General features: G+C 46.7%; 1 pseudogene; it reads right to left on the minus strand.

The window, feature by feature from the left end:
• Window positions 1-2,752: 2,752 nt before the first annotated feature.
• On the minus strand, window positions 2,753-7,210 carry LOC119333477 (annotated as a pseudogene).
• Window positions 7,211-7,617: the final 407 nt, after the last annotated feature.

Raw genomic sequence — 7,617 nt, forward strand, 5'->3', positions numbered from 1 at the left:
CTGTTCCCGTGAGATCACATCTTAGGGCCTTTTCCGGCATCCTCCCAGAGGGATTTGATCACGGAGGGCATCTACATCAACCCTATTGCCCTTCCGATGAAGCGTGAGTAGTTTACCACAGACCTACGGGTCCATAGCTAGTAGATAGATGGCTTCTTCTCTCTCTTTCATTCTCAATACCATGTTCTACTCGATATTCTTGGAGATCTATCCGATGTAATCTTCTTTTGAGGTGTGTTTGTTGAGATCCGATGAATTGTGGATTTATGATCAGCTTATCTAAGAATATTATTTGAATCTTCTCTGAATTTTTTTATGTATAATTTGATGTCTTTGTAATTCTCTTCGAACTATCAGTTTGGTTTGGCCAACTAGATTGGTTTTTCTTCCGATGGGAGAAGTGCTTAGCTTTCGGCTCAATCTTATTGTGTCCTTTCCTAGTGATAGTAGGGGCAGCAGGGCACATATTGTATTGTTGTCATCGAGGATAAAAAGATGGGTTTTACATCACATTGCTTGAGTTTATTCCTCAACATTATGTCATCTTACTTAATGCGTTACTCAGTTCTTCACGAACTTAATACTCTAGATGCAAGCAGGAGTCCGGTCGATGTGTAGAGTAATATTAGTAGATGCAGGCAGGAGTCGGTCTACTTGACACGAACGTGATGCCTATATTTCATAATCATTTCCTTAGATATCGGCATAACTTTTCGCTTTTCTATCAATTGCTCGACAGTAATTTGTTCACCCACTATATTATTTGCTATCTTGAGAGAAGCCTCTAGTGAAACCTATGGCCCCAGGTCTATTTTCCATCATATAAGTTTCCGATCTATTATTTTGTAATCTTTTACATTCCAATCTATAAACCAAAAACACAAAAAATATTTACTTTATCTTTTGTTTAATTTTATTTATCTCTTTCAGATCTCACTTTTGCAAGTGATCGTGAAGGGATTGACAACCCCTTTGTCGTGTTGTGTGCAAGTTGTTTGATTGTTTGTGCGGGTATGGGTAATTTTGTGTGTTGTCTCCTACTGGATTGATACCTTGGTTCTCTAATTGATGGAAATACTTATGTCTACTTTGTTGCATCACCCTTTCCTCTTTAAGAAAAAAACCAACGCAAGCTTAAGAAGTAGCAGACATCTTTTGTCATACCCTTGAGTGGCAGCAGGGTCCTAATGAAAACTAAGGGTCACGCTAACTGCCACACGTGTGGCATATACGACATGCGTCCACACACCATGTGTGGTGTACCCAGGAGGCAGCCCACACGGGCTGTGTGTGGGCGGACATTAGAATTGCCCACACGTGTGGGCGCGGCTATTTCGTGCCACACGCCCAACAAGTACTACTTATCTTCACCCCGTGTGTGTGGCACGAAGCAAAAATGCCCACACGTCCTAGCGCAGCTATGTTAAGTACTCCGCGGGAAGACGGTTTAGTTGCCATCCTGGTTGGCAGATGTAGTTATCCGGTATGGCAACTGTAGTTATAAAAGCATGGCAACTCTATCTGTTTTGGTTAAATATAGTTGCCATGTCTAATTTATGATAGTTGCCGCGTGTAATCAGACCGTAGTTGTCGTGTGTGATTAACTACTTGCCATATATGGTCAAAACAGTAATTGTCATGTGTGTTTACCTAGTTGCCGCGTGTGGTCCAACCATAGTTGCCATGTATTGTTAATCACAGTTGCCATGTGTGTTTATCTGGTTGCCACGTGCGCGCAACTGCAGTTGCCGTGTAGCAAAGAATCACAGTTGCCATGTGTGTGTACTGAGTTGCCACATTCGCGTAACTGCAGTTCAATTGCCATATGTGTTTGTCTGGTTGCCACGTGCGCGCAACTGCAGTTGCCGTGTAGCAAAGAATCACAGTTGCCATGTGTGTGTATTGAGTTGCCACATTCGCGTAACTGCAGTTCAGTTGCCATATGTGTACCGAGTTGCCACGTTCGCATAACTGCAGTTGCCATCCACAAGGTAGGAGTGTCGTGTGGGCGAAAAGCAGTTCGCCCACACGCGCATGACCTAGGTGGTGGCTGTGTCGGTGAAAAGCAGTTTGCCCACACAACTCAGCTGGCAAACAGCGTTGTGCGGGTGTGTGGGCAAACTCTCCAACGCCCACACACCAGCCCCGTCCTACGTGGCACACCAAATCCACCTTTTCGTGTCAAGATTCGTGCAAAAGACAGTGGACGATGATTCAGGCGTGTGGGCGAGTTGGGTAGCGCCCACACGTGTGGGCGTTAACATTTCCGAAAACTAAAGGATATTAAGGCCTTCTTTTAATAGATAACCAGACCAAAGCATTAGCACTTAGTGAATATATGAACTCCTCAAACTATGGTAATCGCCAGAAAGAATCCCAATTATTGTCACCTTGGGGTATGCAGATCATAACTCGTAATAAGTGTAAGTGTCTACAACTTGCAAGATAGGATCAAGAACATAAATATACTCATGAAAACATAATAGGTTCAGATCTAAAATCATGGCACTCGGGCCCTAGCGACCCCATTAAGCATAGCAAAGACGACCCCGTTTTATCCGCGCTACTAGTATCGTGCTACAGCTAAAAGTTAGTAGTAGCGTGAATCGAACCCGCGCTACTACTAACGAAGTTAATAGTAGCGTGTCCACCCACGCTACTTCTATTATGAACTAATACTAATGAAATAGTAATAGTGTGTCTATAGTGCCAACGCTACTAATATCCTAGATACTAGTAGCATGCCATTTTATCCCCACGCTACTACTAACTTATTATAAATTAAAAAAATCAACCAAATCCATTCTATCACACAGTTTTCACATCTTCTCCAATTCCACATTGTAGCACCAACTCATGTATAATTCCATTCTATCGCACAGTTACATAAGCAACTACCTACGTAAGTTGTTATGACTCGATCCGGAAATTGGACCACTCGTCAATGCGCGGAGCCTGCCCGGCCTGATCTCACGGCCTACAGCTGCGACGACACACAACCGCCACCTTGAGTTGCGACGCAGTCACATCCCTCGCTCTGGCCTTCAGCTCCAGCTGGCTCGGTCGATGTCGTCCTTGTGCCTTGCCACCAGCGGACGGAGTAAGCCATCGTACACGTGCCCCGCTCCCCGCACTCTGAAACCTGTCAGCCACGACACCGTCAAGTCCACGAACCTCTCGACGACTGTCATCATCGCCACCAGAACCCTGCAGCATTACAAACAAAGGTTCAGAAACTTCAGATTCTTCAGAAGAATGGCACGAAAACAATGCAGTACATGTAGATGCCAATGTGCAACATTTTTTCCCAGAGATTCTTATTTAAGCCCTAATGCACAACTAAAGCTATAAGATATTTCCTAGTAGTGAAAGTGCAGAGAATAATTATATAAGAACGCATATAGATTTGACAAGTTCATAGAAAAACATAAAGTCCAAAAGAAACACAGAATCAGGCAAATCATGCAACCACATAATCAGGTTAACTTCTATTTACTCACAAATAAAATGACATCAAAATGAACATATTTTCATTGGTCCTCAACACAATGGGTGTGAAAGAGGCTGACTGAGATCATAAAAAATAATATAAGGAGGACCAAGACACTCATATTTCAGTCCAGACATATACGAGGACATATCATAAGGCACATACAAAGTAGCAATGAACTGATAATATAGTTTCTAGAATCATCTGCAAAGAGAATGACATTGGTACGATGATGAATTTACAATCTTTAGTCTTAGCCAACACAACATACAACCTTTACAACCTTAAAATATAATAATTTAACCTTTACAACATTGGTAGTCCAAAAAGTTTTAGGCCTAGTTTGGTAACACCGTTTTTCCAAAACATAGTATTCCAAAACCTCAGTATTTCAATAGATGGGCAACAAATACTCTAGTTTATGAAAAACATAGATTTTCCCAGTTTCGTTAAGTGTTTGGCAAGTGGCAGTTTTTCTATGCATGCGGCTTTGCACGGGCATGTTCTCTCCTAGATGCTAGGAAGGATCCCTGTATAGAGTTATATCCTGTAATCAATGAAAGACAGAGCTAGTTACGACATGCGCTGCAAGTCGACATGTGTTTTCAGCCGGCACTAAGTCGTCATTTGTACGTGTCTGTGCGCCCCTCTAACCGGATAGATCGATCGACTAGCTATCGATTTTATGTGTGAGAGGCATCGATGGCCAGAGGAAGATGGACAAAGAGACAACCCAGCCAACGTTTCTCAGTTTTTTAAAAAGAGGTCCAGACCTCTTTTTTATATACTACAAAAAGACCACAATTTTAGGGATACCACGGTTTGTTAAACTGTAGTATTTTTTTCATCCAAACGACTCAAAGTATTGAATACCAAGCTTTCTTTCAGAAACCACAGTATTCCTTAAAAACTACAAAAATACTTTGGCTCCCAAACGCACCCTTATATCACTCAGACTGCATACAGAATAGACAAGACATGCTGGATCGTATTTCCTCAATTAAATACATTACTGTTATGGAAGCAGTAATAATGTACATTGTACACTAAAGCAATCGTTTCTTTCAGCTTGAAAGAGAGACACCAAAAAAGGAAGGAGGAAGTATCATGCACACATTTACCTTGCCAAAAATCAGATACTAAGCATGGAAACGAGTGGAAACAATCTAAACAATTTCCTTATCAATGCCAAGTTACTGCCCACCAAACTGGTTGCATGGGAAAGCAAAGATCTCAAAACCTGTAGTCCCACAAAATTGTTAGCATAACATATCATAACTCAAAATCAAGGATTAATCATATGCAGATAGATCCGTGCGCGTGAGCTGGCGTGGAACGGAAAGTAATGACAAACAAAAGTGTAATAGCACGGAAAGTAATGACAGGCAAAATCATGGCACTATATCAAGAATGGACACCACAGGACACGAACTTGGATGCCAAGGAAGCAGAGTTCATGGCACACACCGCTCGCTTTACGACCTCCCGCGGTCCATCTGAAACGAATCCACGGAAAAATACTAAATTCAGTAGATGATTCAGATGCAAAATACACATCCATTAGGAAATAATCAGTTGATGCCTCGGAATATATACTACTACTACTAGACTCCGAGTAGTAAGTGCCAGTTTTCAGACTGCATCAACAATCTACCGTATGCACAGAAGGAGAATTAATTATTGTGGAAGGAAGCTACTCGGTTGCTTAGTGATGTGATTACCATATGAAGCTGGAGAAGTTCTTGTGCTTGAAGTTGCACGAGGCTGACCAGTGGCCTCCCCGAGAAGAAGGCGTCGAGGTTGGCGATGACGACTTCAAGCACGCCGCCGATGGACTCCGTCATGAGGACGGCCCTGTTGTCCGACAGCACCACGTTGTCCATGGCGAGCAGCTCCGGCGGCACGGCCGGCTCGTTCTCGTACACGTCCAGGCCGGCGCCGCCGATGACGCCTTCGTGGAGGCACCTGACCAGCTCCGGCTCGTCCACCAGCCCACCCCGGCCGATGTTGACCAGCACCCCGTCTTTCCCCAGCGCCTCCATCACGTCCCGGCTCACCATGTGCTTGCTCTCGTCCGTCAGCGCGCAGGAGAGCACCAGCACGTCGCTGCCGACGGCGAGGTCGCGCAGCGCGGGGACGAACGGGTACGGCGCCGACGGCTTGGGCGACCTCGAGTGGACGAGACGGCGCAACCGAAGGCGGCGAGACGCCGGGCGACGCGCGAGCCGATGTTGCCCAGCCCCACGATCCCCACCCGCTTCAAACGGTGTAGTGGTGGACTATCCACCTAGTGCTCGCCGGCGGCGAGTGGGTAGGGAGAGGAGAGGAGGTGGAAAGGAGGCCGGCGGCGAGTGGGTTGGGAGAGGAGGGGAGGTTGGGGGATCTGGATCGGGTTGGGAGAGGAGAGCAGGTTGGGGATCTGGATCGGGCTGTGTGGATTTTGTTTAGACAAACGTGGGGTTGGTGGTGTGGGACGGTTGGTGCCTTGGTGGGGTGGGAATGGATCCGTGGGATCGGGTGGTGGGTGTTGCAGCGGTTCCTCTGTAGTAAACTGGGTTGCGTGACCGCGTTATAGCTATTAATTTAGTAGTAGCGTGGGGTATAAACCCACGTTATTATTATCAACTTAGTAGTAGCACGGGTTCATACCCCTCGCTACGATTATGGCATGTCCCGAGGGTACGGTAGAGACTGCTTAGTAGTAGCAAGGGGTAAGAACCAGCGCTACTATTATGAATTTAATAGTAGCGAGGGGTAAAAACACGCGCTACTAGTAAGTAGCAGTAGCGAGGGGTATAAACCCATGCTACTAGTAAGCGTCTGCTTATAAGCTTTTCCCTAGTAGTGTATCGTGGATACTAGGGATCAAACCCTAACGAAACTAGCTCGATTATATGATAAATCTCATCCAACCCATCACCGTCTAGCAAGTCTACGATGGATTTACTCATGCATGTGGTGAGCATCATGAAATTGGTGATGGATGAAGGTTGGCGATGATGATGGCGATGAATCTCCCTCTCCGGAGCCTCGAGCAGGCTCCAGATCAGCCCTCCCGATGAAGAACGGGAGGCGATGACGGCTCCGTATTGTAAAACGCGATGAATCCTTCTTTTTGATTTCTTTCTCACCGAACGTGAACATATATAGTTGGAATTAAGGTCGGTGGAGGTCTAGGGGACCCACAAGGTAGGGGGGCACCTAGGGGGTAGGGGGCATCCTCCATCCTTGTGGATAGTAGGTGGGTCCCCTCTGGTTGATTCTTTCGCCAACATTTTTTATTTATTACAAATATATTCTTTGTAAATTTTCAGGTCATTTTGAGAACTTTTATTTCTGCACAAAAATAACACCAAGGCAATTTTACTGAAAAAGTGTTAGTTCGGGTTAGTTTCATTCAAATCATGCAAATTAGAGTCCAAAACAAGGGCAAAAGAGTTTGGAAAAGTAGATACGTTGGAGACGTATCAGCATGTCGCGCTCCTCATGGCGCGGGAACTGCTGCGTTATCGCCCCACCAACAAGGGCTATGACGCCTGGCTGGGCTGCATCACCGAGCTCATCAACACCGCCGGCAAGGCCCCGGCACCATCCCATTCGCTCTGTCCCCCGCCCTCCTGTGCGGGCGACGTAGCTCATGGCGCACCTCCTCCTAGCTCCCAGGTGGTGCAGTAACCACAGCACAATGCGCGTGCGCTCCCCGCACCGCCACGCCAGCATCAGGACCGCGCGCCACTAGAGGTTGTGGCAGTGGACGTCAGGACCAAGCTCCCCTCACGTGAGCCACGCCCGTAAGTGTGGCGGGCTGCCGCGCCTTCACCCGAGAGTTGTGCTGCGTCGTTTGGCCCGGCAAGTTTAAGTCAGTCCTGCCCCCACGCTACGACGGCACCCCCGACCCTACGGAGTTCCTCCAGCTCTACTTGCTGAGCATCGAGGCAGCGAATGGTGACGACAAGGTCAGGGCGAACTCGTTCCCCATTGCCCTCAAGGACGGAACGCGCTCCTGGCTCTTACACCTCCCGGAAGGCTCGATCTCCTCGTGGGACAAACTCCGCGAATGGTTCATCGCCAACTTCCAAGGCACCCTGACCGCGCCCTCGCTATTAACGACCTGCGGCGCGTGAAGC

This window comes from Triticum dicoccoides, chromosome 7A (genome assembly GCF_002162155.2).
Source record: "Triticum dicoccoides isolate Atlit2015 ecotype Zavitan chromosome 7A, WEW_v2.0, whole genome shotgun sequence".
Taxonomy (NCBI): domain Eukaryota; kingdom Viridiplantae; phylum Streptophyta; class Magnoliopsida; order Poales; family Poaceae; genus Triticum; species Triticum dicoccoides.